Genomic DNA, 8,733 nt, shown 5'->3' with positions numbered 1-8,733 from the left:
CTTCGCGCATTTTATGTTTTGGGAACTGAAACCATATTCTGCCACTGAGATACCAAAGAAAAAAGGCATGCACGCAGCACACACGCACGCACACACACACACACACACACACATACACACACACACACACACACACACACACACACACACACACTAAAAGTGTTCACCACACAGGCCTCAGATCAGCTGAAGCAGACAAGTAGTTTTGGGACTTGGCCCAGTGCCAGGGTGAGTAATCAGTGGTGGCTTGGTTGCTGTGTAACGCCGCTGGGTTTGCAGACTGGTGGACTCACGCAATCAGTGTGCTCTCCTCGTTTGAAAAGAGGTGTGGTTGCACTCCCTGTGGTTAGAAAGTGATCTGGTCATACTGAGTTAGGAAGAAGCAAAGAGGGAAAGAAAGCATAAACTGAAAAGGAAAAGAGGGTGAAAACTGAGATTAAGTGTTTGTGTTTTGATTCTTTTCTGTTTAGGGAATCAAGTTATTTTCAAAACAGGAAATATAACCTTATTCTATACAGAACTTTAGAGAAGAGACTGAGGAAAGCAGTCTCAGTAGACCACTTTCATGTCACTGATCTCACACAAGGTTTTATATACATCAAGTGTTTTCAGAGCTCTATTTGTTTTTCTCCATAAAAGCCAGAACAAACGGGCCTGCACAGTGACACTCAGTCTTCCCGTTTAGAGATTTCCCATGTCACCCCTTTTTGCTTTCTCTCCCTCAACAACACTGAGTCGAAGTTGAAAGCAATTTTGTCTGATTGCAAAGTCCCGTTCCCTTTTCCTGCCGGACTCCAGCTGGGGCCACGAGGCTGGAGGGGTGGAGCCGACTGTGACACGGTCTGGTGGAAGCCACAGGGCCCCGCCTTTCATACACACCCAAATCACGGAGGCAGCATACACACACACACACACACACACAAACACACACACACACACACAGACGCACGCACACACGCACGCACGCACACACACACACACACAGTCTCACTTAGACACATGCGTACAAGCCTGTGCACATCCAACATCTCAGTTGGAAAGAATCACCTGCTCTCATTGTGTCCAAGTCCAGCCAAACACATCCACGCGCTTGTTCTCTCCTATAGACCTTAAAGAACACAAACCCTTACTCAAACACGCCTGATAATAGAAATAATATATATCTTCTGTTTATTTACTTGTGCATTCTTCTTCTTTTTTCTTTCTTTCTGTTTTTGCACACTTGTTTTCCCAGAAGCCCCCTCTTCTTGGATGGGCCTGAGCTCTGTATGTAAATCACCATAATTGCATACACAGGCAAGATGCACTGAAAGGCCTCCAAGCCAGCAGACCTTCTAAAGAGATTCCAGGGCAAGAAACACTTCCTTAAACGAAAAATGGAGTTTAAACCTTAAACACTTGTTATTTTGGGACAGTCTTTTACTGGCCAGATGAGAGGGAAAACACAGGGTGCAGAATAACATACCAACAGTTAGTAATCATTTCAGTGTGTTGGTTCTGTACACCTCTTGCTCTGTCAGTGTGTTGGTTCTGTACACCTCTTGCTCTGTCAGTGTGTTGGTTCTGTTCACCTCCTGCTCTTTGAGTGTGTTGGTTCTGTTCACCTCCTGCTCTTTGAGTGTGTTGGTTCTGTTCACCTCCTGCTCTTTGAGTGTGTTGGTTCTGTTCACCTCCTGCTCTTTGAGTGTGTTGGTTCTGTACACTTCCTGCTCTTTGAGTGTGTTGGTTCTGTTCACCTCCTGCTCTTTGAGTGTGTTGGTTCTGTTCACCTCCTGCTCTTTGAGTGTGTTGGTTCTGTTCACCTCCTGCTCTTTGAGTGTGTTGGTTCTGTACACTTCCTGCTCTTTGAGTGTGTTGGTTCTGTTCACCTCCTGCTCTTTGAGTGTGTTGGTTCTGTACACTTCCTGCTCTTTGAGTGTGTTGGTTCTGTTCACCTCCTGCTCTTTGAGTGTGTTGGTTCTGTTCACCTCCTGCTCTTTGAGTGTGTTGGTTCTGTTCACCTCCTGCTCTTTGAGTGTGTTGGTTCTGTTCACCTCCTGCTCTTTGAGTGTGTTGGTTCTGTACACTTCCTGCTCTTTGAGTGTGTTGGTTCTGTTCACCTCCTGCTCTTTGAGTGTGTTGGTTCTGTTCACCTCCTGCTCTTTGAGTGTGTTGGTTCTGTTCACCTCCTGCTCTTTGAGTGTGTTGGTTCTGTTCACCTCCTGCTCTTTGAGTGTGTTGGTTCTGTACACTTCCTGCTCTTTGAGTGTGTGGGTTCTGTATAACTCCTGCTCTGTCAGTGTGTTGGTTCTGTACACCCTCTGATGTAGTATACTACATCTGCTTGGGACTGTATAATTTTAACAGGGTGAAAATGGTTTGTCAGAAAGAGAGCTGCAGTGGTGTAATAATTTCCTCTGGGATTTCTAATTACGTCTCTGAAGAAGTACCTTTCAAGTCTAAAAAACCCATTAAAAGTACTGTTGGACTGCATTCTAACTGCATATGCAGATGTGTTGTACAATCACAAACTTTTAATTCCTTACCTTCATGAAAACGTTTACCAGCATTTTTCTGCATTTGCCAGGAGCTGAAGGAAACGACTGAGACTTCAGGCGAAGCGTCCTGGGACTTCAGGCGCGCAAAGACCTGTAATAATTTATTCTGTGTACAATTCGCAAAACAACCTTTGTATTTTGCCTGATGAAAACTTCAAAGACAACACAGCAATCGCTTTACATCTTCAAGGTGATGTTGAATGAATGCATGTTCTCCACTTTATTGGGTCCAAGGAGAGACTTCACAAGGTGCAATGTGGAAAAATAAATTGGTCTCAATGAGGCCTAACTCTCAGTGCATTAATGCTCAATTTGGAGTCTGCTGTCTCTAAGAGACACACACAGACACACACACACACACACACACACAAACACACACACACACACACACATTATCTCTCTCTCTCTCCCTCTCTTTCTGTCTCCTTGCCCTGATTTTACCCCAGTTGTGTCTTTTACACAATGAAAGACGGCGCGGTGCCTAGGACATCAGAAGCTGTTGGATGGAGATAATGTGCATGTCCCATAAAGATATGGGAAGGAACTAGATGAACACATGAAGGCGAAAACTACAGGCAATATTCATATGAGAAAGTCGTCTAGACAAAGGGTGTAGACACAGAATCCACGAGTCCTGTTAGGCCGAATCAACCTCAAGCTCCTTTGAGTGCCTGGGAATGCAACAGATACCACTCTTCCTTACCTTTTCTCTCCTCTTATCTCTCTCTCTCTTTCTCTCTCTCCTTTGCCTCTCTCAGTTTCAGATTACATATTGAACATTGTGTTTCATTTTATCCTCTGTCAACAATCGTCTCACCCCCACTGCAGCAGTTCAGAGCACAGTATTGCCATCGCCTGGAAAACTCCTGTATGTTTGTGTTTGTGCGTGCATGTGTATACACCTCACTGCTTTGTCGTAACACAGCATCCACACACAAACGTAAACACCGACCTTTCTGCCTTGGGTCACACTGAACAAAAGACGCAGAGTCTTCAGCATTGACCTCCTACCCCCAGGACGCTCTCATCAGCTCCACTGTGTTCTGCAGATCCACCAAGAGTAGCTTCCAAACTCCAAATGAATGGAGGATCTGCTGCAGAAATTATTTTAATTAGTGCAAAAATATTGAGAAGAAAACTAGGACACACTTTCCCAGTGGATCCGTCACTGCCTGGTAATGATCCTTTTTGAGAGCGACACATGAAGGGTATGCGTGTACTCTCCGCTCATCTCCAAGTGTTACTACACTAATGAGGAGGGGAAAGCAGGGAAGGTCCTGTCCAGGTCATTCCTAATGTAGTGACGCTGACACTAAAACATGGATTAAGCATTAAGATATATTTCATTACAATTTCTACAGAAAGGAAGAGGTCTTATAGTTAAAGTTATAGTCTTATTTTAAAGTTCTTCATAGAATACACTCTCTACGAGCAGGAAGAAGTCTTATAGTTTGTAAAGTTATACTTCATTGAATACAATGTCTACAGGCAGGGATAGGTCTTATAGTTTGTAAAGTTATACTTCATAGAATACACTCTCTACAGGCAGGGATAGGTCTTATAGTTTGTAAAGTTATACTTCATAGAATACAATGTCCACAGGCAGGAAGAGGTCTTATAGCTGCATTATGACAGAAGCAAGGACAGCGGGGGCAACAGCCTGAAGTGTATAACTGACACGAGACACATGCTGCTGGAGTCCCAGGTCAAGGTCTCTGTGTTGGTGTTGACAGCCGTGCTGTGATGTGCGTCACTGACACTTCCCCACTGCTCAGCCGAAACCCTTTCATATATGTTCTCCCTCCGTGGTAAACAGGACCAACTGGAGCTGGGTGAACTCAGGAACTGCTGGTGGCCGCAGTGTGTGGACACACACTTAGATAAACATCTGCTGCTGGGCTCGCTGTCCCAGAGGACCAGAACTCATAGTCAGAGATACACTTAACATGCTTAGCATACATACAGTAGGGGTCAACACAGGGCTATGGAGGGGAAATTCTGCCCATGCTGTCTTTGTTCTCTCATCACACACACACACACACACACACACACACACACACACACACACACACACACACACACACACACACACACACACACACACACACACACACACACACAAACACACACACACACACACACACACACACACACACACACACACACACACACACATACACACGTACACACACTTTGTTCTTTGTTCATTCCAGCACAGTGTTAGCTGCGGCCAGTGAGCCTCTTCAGCCTGTGTATCAGTTCCCTGCTTTCCTCCATGTTTTTTTTTTTCTGGCAGTTTTCCCTCTCTGGATTGTCTCGGCATGCAGGCACACAGGCTCTGGGTACCGACCCCCTCTTACCAAGGGACAGTCCCACCCTGTCATTTCCCCCCCCCCCCGCCACCCTGCCTCTTGTATGGAGACCCAAGAGGTTCATGTCTTCCTGTCGCTGTGGTTCTGCAGCCCAGTCTCTCCTCCAGTCCTGTCTCTCCTCCCGTGCATCAGAGAGCCTCTGCTGCGGGTCCTCCACCACTTTCAGTCTGACAGCACTCCAGCAGCAGAGTCTCTGGAGCAGCGCAGTGCTTTTGAAGAGAACCAGAGCGCTGCTGTTGACAGTGACAAGGATGCCGTGACACAGTGACATTCACACACTGACCCCCTCAGGCACGCCCAGTGATGGGGAACCCTATCTTGGCCTTCTGCTGTCCCTGGGTAAGCCACATCAAACCCAGTTATAAGGTGTGTGTGTGTGTGTGTGTGTGTTTGTGTGTGTGTGTGTGTGTGTGTGTGTGTGTGGTGTGTGTGTGTGTGTGTGTGTGTGTGTGTGTGTGTGGGTGTGTGTGTGTGTGTAAAAAAGGGGGGGTTGTAAAATCAAGAGTAACTCTGTGGTAATAAAAAGTGGAAAAATTAAACTCAGAGATATTGAGAGAAGGATAGAGTGAAACATAGAGGATAGTGTGAATGAGAGAACAAAAGATAGACAGAGAGCAGAAAAGGGAAAGATTGCAAAAAGCCTTCGCTTCCCTGGGGTGGTTAGCTCTCGGAGCTGTGCTGGCTGTGATGATGCTCATTATTTTAGCCACCGCATCACCACCCGAGCACCAACTGCGCTCCACAGAACCCGCTGTCATCAGCGCCGCCAATCCGCCGGACACCCGCCCTAGCTGGTGCTCATTACTACTCTGGCGTGTGAAGAGGAACCTTTGTGTGCGAGCATGGATAATGACTTTCACAAGCACACACTGCTCTCTGCACACACACACACACACACACAACCTGGGGAGAAAACAAGATGCAGGGTGTAGAAAAAAAAATATGCACAAAGAGGGCTTCTTCATTGTGTTCAAAACGTGCTTGTGTGTGTGTGTGTGTGTGTGTGTGTGTGTGTTATGAGAGTGACTTTTTGCTGTGTTCAAACAGTGTGCTTGTTATGCCATTTCTTTGCTGTATATACTTCTCAGACCCTTGCCAATAGAGAAGGCAGGACAGATAAAATGGCAGGAGTGTGACGGTTGTGTGCAGCCAGTTTGGCCTTTACCCTCGCCGGAGTGGGTGGTCTGTTTACGCAAGCAGCCTTGAGCCTTTCCTTTGAGCGAGGCCATCCCTTCTAAGGGATTGGATGTGTGTGTGTGTGTGCCTGTGTGTATGCTTGTGTGTGTGTGTGTGTGGTGTGTGTCAGCATGTGTCAGTCTGTATGTGTGTGTGTGTGTGCTTTGCATTTGTGTCATCGTGTGTGTGTCTGTATGTATGTGTGTGTGTGTGTTTCCGTATGTGTGTGTGTGTGTGTGTGTGTGTGTGTGTGTGTGTGTGTGAGTGTGTGTTTGCATGTGTGTCAGCGTGTGTGTGTGTCTGCATGTGTGTGTGTGTCTGTGTGTTTGTGTGTGTTTGTGTGTGTGTCAGCGTGTGCCTGTCTGTATGTGTGTTTGGGGGTGGCGGTTGTTGACTGTGTGAGGTACTCAGCTCTGAGGTTTTGGAAAACCGAAGGCGTGAGAATGAATGACACACGATGAGTGCCAGATTCTGAGCGTCAGGAGAGAGAGTGCACCTGCTCAGACTTCAGTGGTGCTCATTGTAGCCCTTCCCTCAGCGCCTACAGTGGACCGGCCTCTCCCAGTAGAATCCTAACCCGACTTTAGAGAGAGGGAGGCTGAATGAAAGGCTGGCCAGTGGCTATGAAGCTGTGTAGTAAGGGAACCTAGCTTCTTTACACTCTAAGAGACATTCTTCCACCCTCAGCCTCTTTGCTAACCTACCTGCTCACGATGTCCGTGTGGAACTACCCTCCACACAGATTACACCTTAATATACTGTATATTACAGATTACACCACTGTATATCATTGATTAAACCTTTATATATAAATCACAGATTACACCTATATATACTGTTTATCACAGATTACACCTATATATATACAGGTGCATCTCAATAAATTAGAATATCATCGAAAAGTTGATTTATTTCAGTAATTCTATTCAAAAAGTGAAACTCATATTTTATATAGATTCATTTCACACAGACTGATATATTTCAAGTGATTATTTCTTTTAAATTTGATGATTATAACTTACAGCTTATGAAAACCCAAAATTCAGTATCTCAGAAAATTAGAATATTACTGTAGACCGATAGAAAAAAGGATTTTTAACACAGAAATGTTGGACTACTGAAAAGTATGAACATGTACAGCACTCAATACTTGGTTGGGGCTCCTTTTGCATGAATTGCTGCAGCAATGCGGCGTGGCATGAAGGCAATCAGTCTGTGGCACTGCTGAGGTGCTATGGAAGACCAGGTTGCTCTGATAGTGGCCTTCAGCTCTTCTGTGTGTTTGGGTCTGTTGTCTCGCATCTTCCTTTTCACAATACCCTATAGAATCTCTATGGGTTTTAGGTCAGGCGAGTTTGCTGGCCAATCAAGCACAGGGATACCATGGTCCTTAAACCAGGTACTGGTACCTTTGGAAGTGTGTGCAGGTGCCAAGTCCTGATGGAAAATGAAATCTGCATCTCCATAAAGCTGGTCAGCAGAGAGAAGCACAAAGTGCTCTAGAACTTTCTGGTAGATGGCTGCGCTGACCTTGGACCACACAGTGGACTAACACCAGCAGATGACATGGCACCCCAAACCATCACTGACTGTGGACACTTTACACTGGACCTCAAGCAACTTGGATTCTGTTCCTCTCCTCTCTTCCTCCAGACTCCGGGACCTTGATTTCCAAATTAAATGCAAAATTTACTTTCATCTGAAAAGAGAACTTTGGACCACTGAGCAACAGTGCAGTCCTTTTTGTCTTTAGCCCAAGTGAGACGCCTCTGACGTTGTCTCTGGTTCAAGAGTGGCTTGACACAGGAATGCGACAGTTGAAGTCCATGTTCTGGATACGTCTGTGCGTGTAGGCTCTTGAAGCACTGACTCCAGCTGCAGTCCACTCCTTGTGAATCTCCCTTGAATGGGCTTTGTTTCACAATCCTCTCAAAGATGTCGTTATCCCTGTTGCTTGTGCACCTTTTTATACCAAATTCCTTCCATTCAACTTCCCATTAATGTGCTTGGATACAGCACTCTGTGAACAGCATGCTTCTTTAGCAATGACCTTTTGTGTCTTACCCTTCTTGTGCAGGGTGTCAATGATCGTCTTCTGGACAACTGTCAAGTCAGCAGTCTTCCCCATGATTGTGTAGCCTACTGAACTAGACTGAGAGAACATTTAAAGGCTCAGAAAGCCTTTGCCGTTGTTTTGAGTTAATTAGCTGATTAGAGTGTGACACCATTGGTCATCAATATGTAACTGAATTTTGGGTTTTCATTAGCTGGCAGTTATAATCTAGTCTGTGTGTAAACAATCTATATAATATATGAGTTTCACTTTTTGAATAGAATTACTGAAATAAATCAACTTTTCGATGATATTCTAATTTATTGAGATGCACCTGATATACATACATACACCTGATATACATACATAAATACATACATGCACCTGTATTCTAATTTATTGAGATGCACCTGATATACATACATACACCTGTATGTATATCACAGATTCACTGGATCCCACTGGTATTACTGCAATGAAAGAGAAAGACCTGATTTCTCATGTGGTATACACAGTCGTTTATCAGCAAACACACATCTTGTTTTAATGTATGGTGTATAGACACATCTGTCAATCTATAGATCTGTGCCCTCAT

The sequence above is a fragment of the Sprattus sprattus genome (assembly GCF_963457725.1).
Source record: "Sprattus sprattus genome assembly, chromosome: 19".
Taxonomy (NCBI): Eukaryota; Metazoa; Chordata; class Actinopteri; order Clupeiformes; family Clupeidae; genus Sprattus; species Sprattus sprattus.
The sequence above is the reverse complement of the archived record's forward strand: the minus strand, read 5'-3'. Positions refer to the sequence as shown.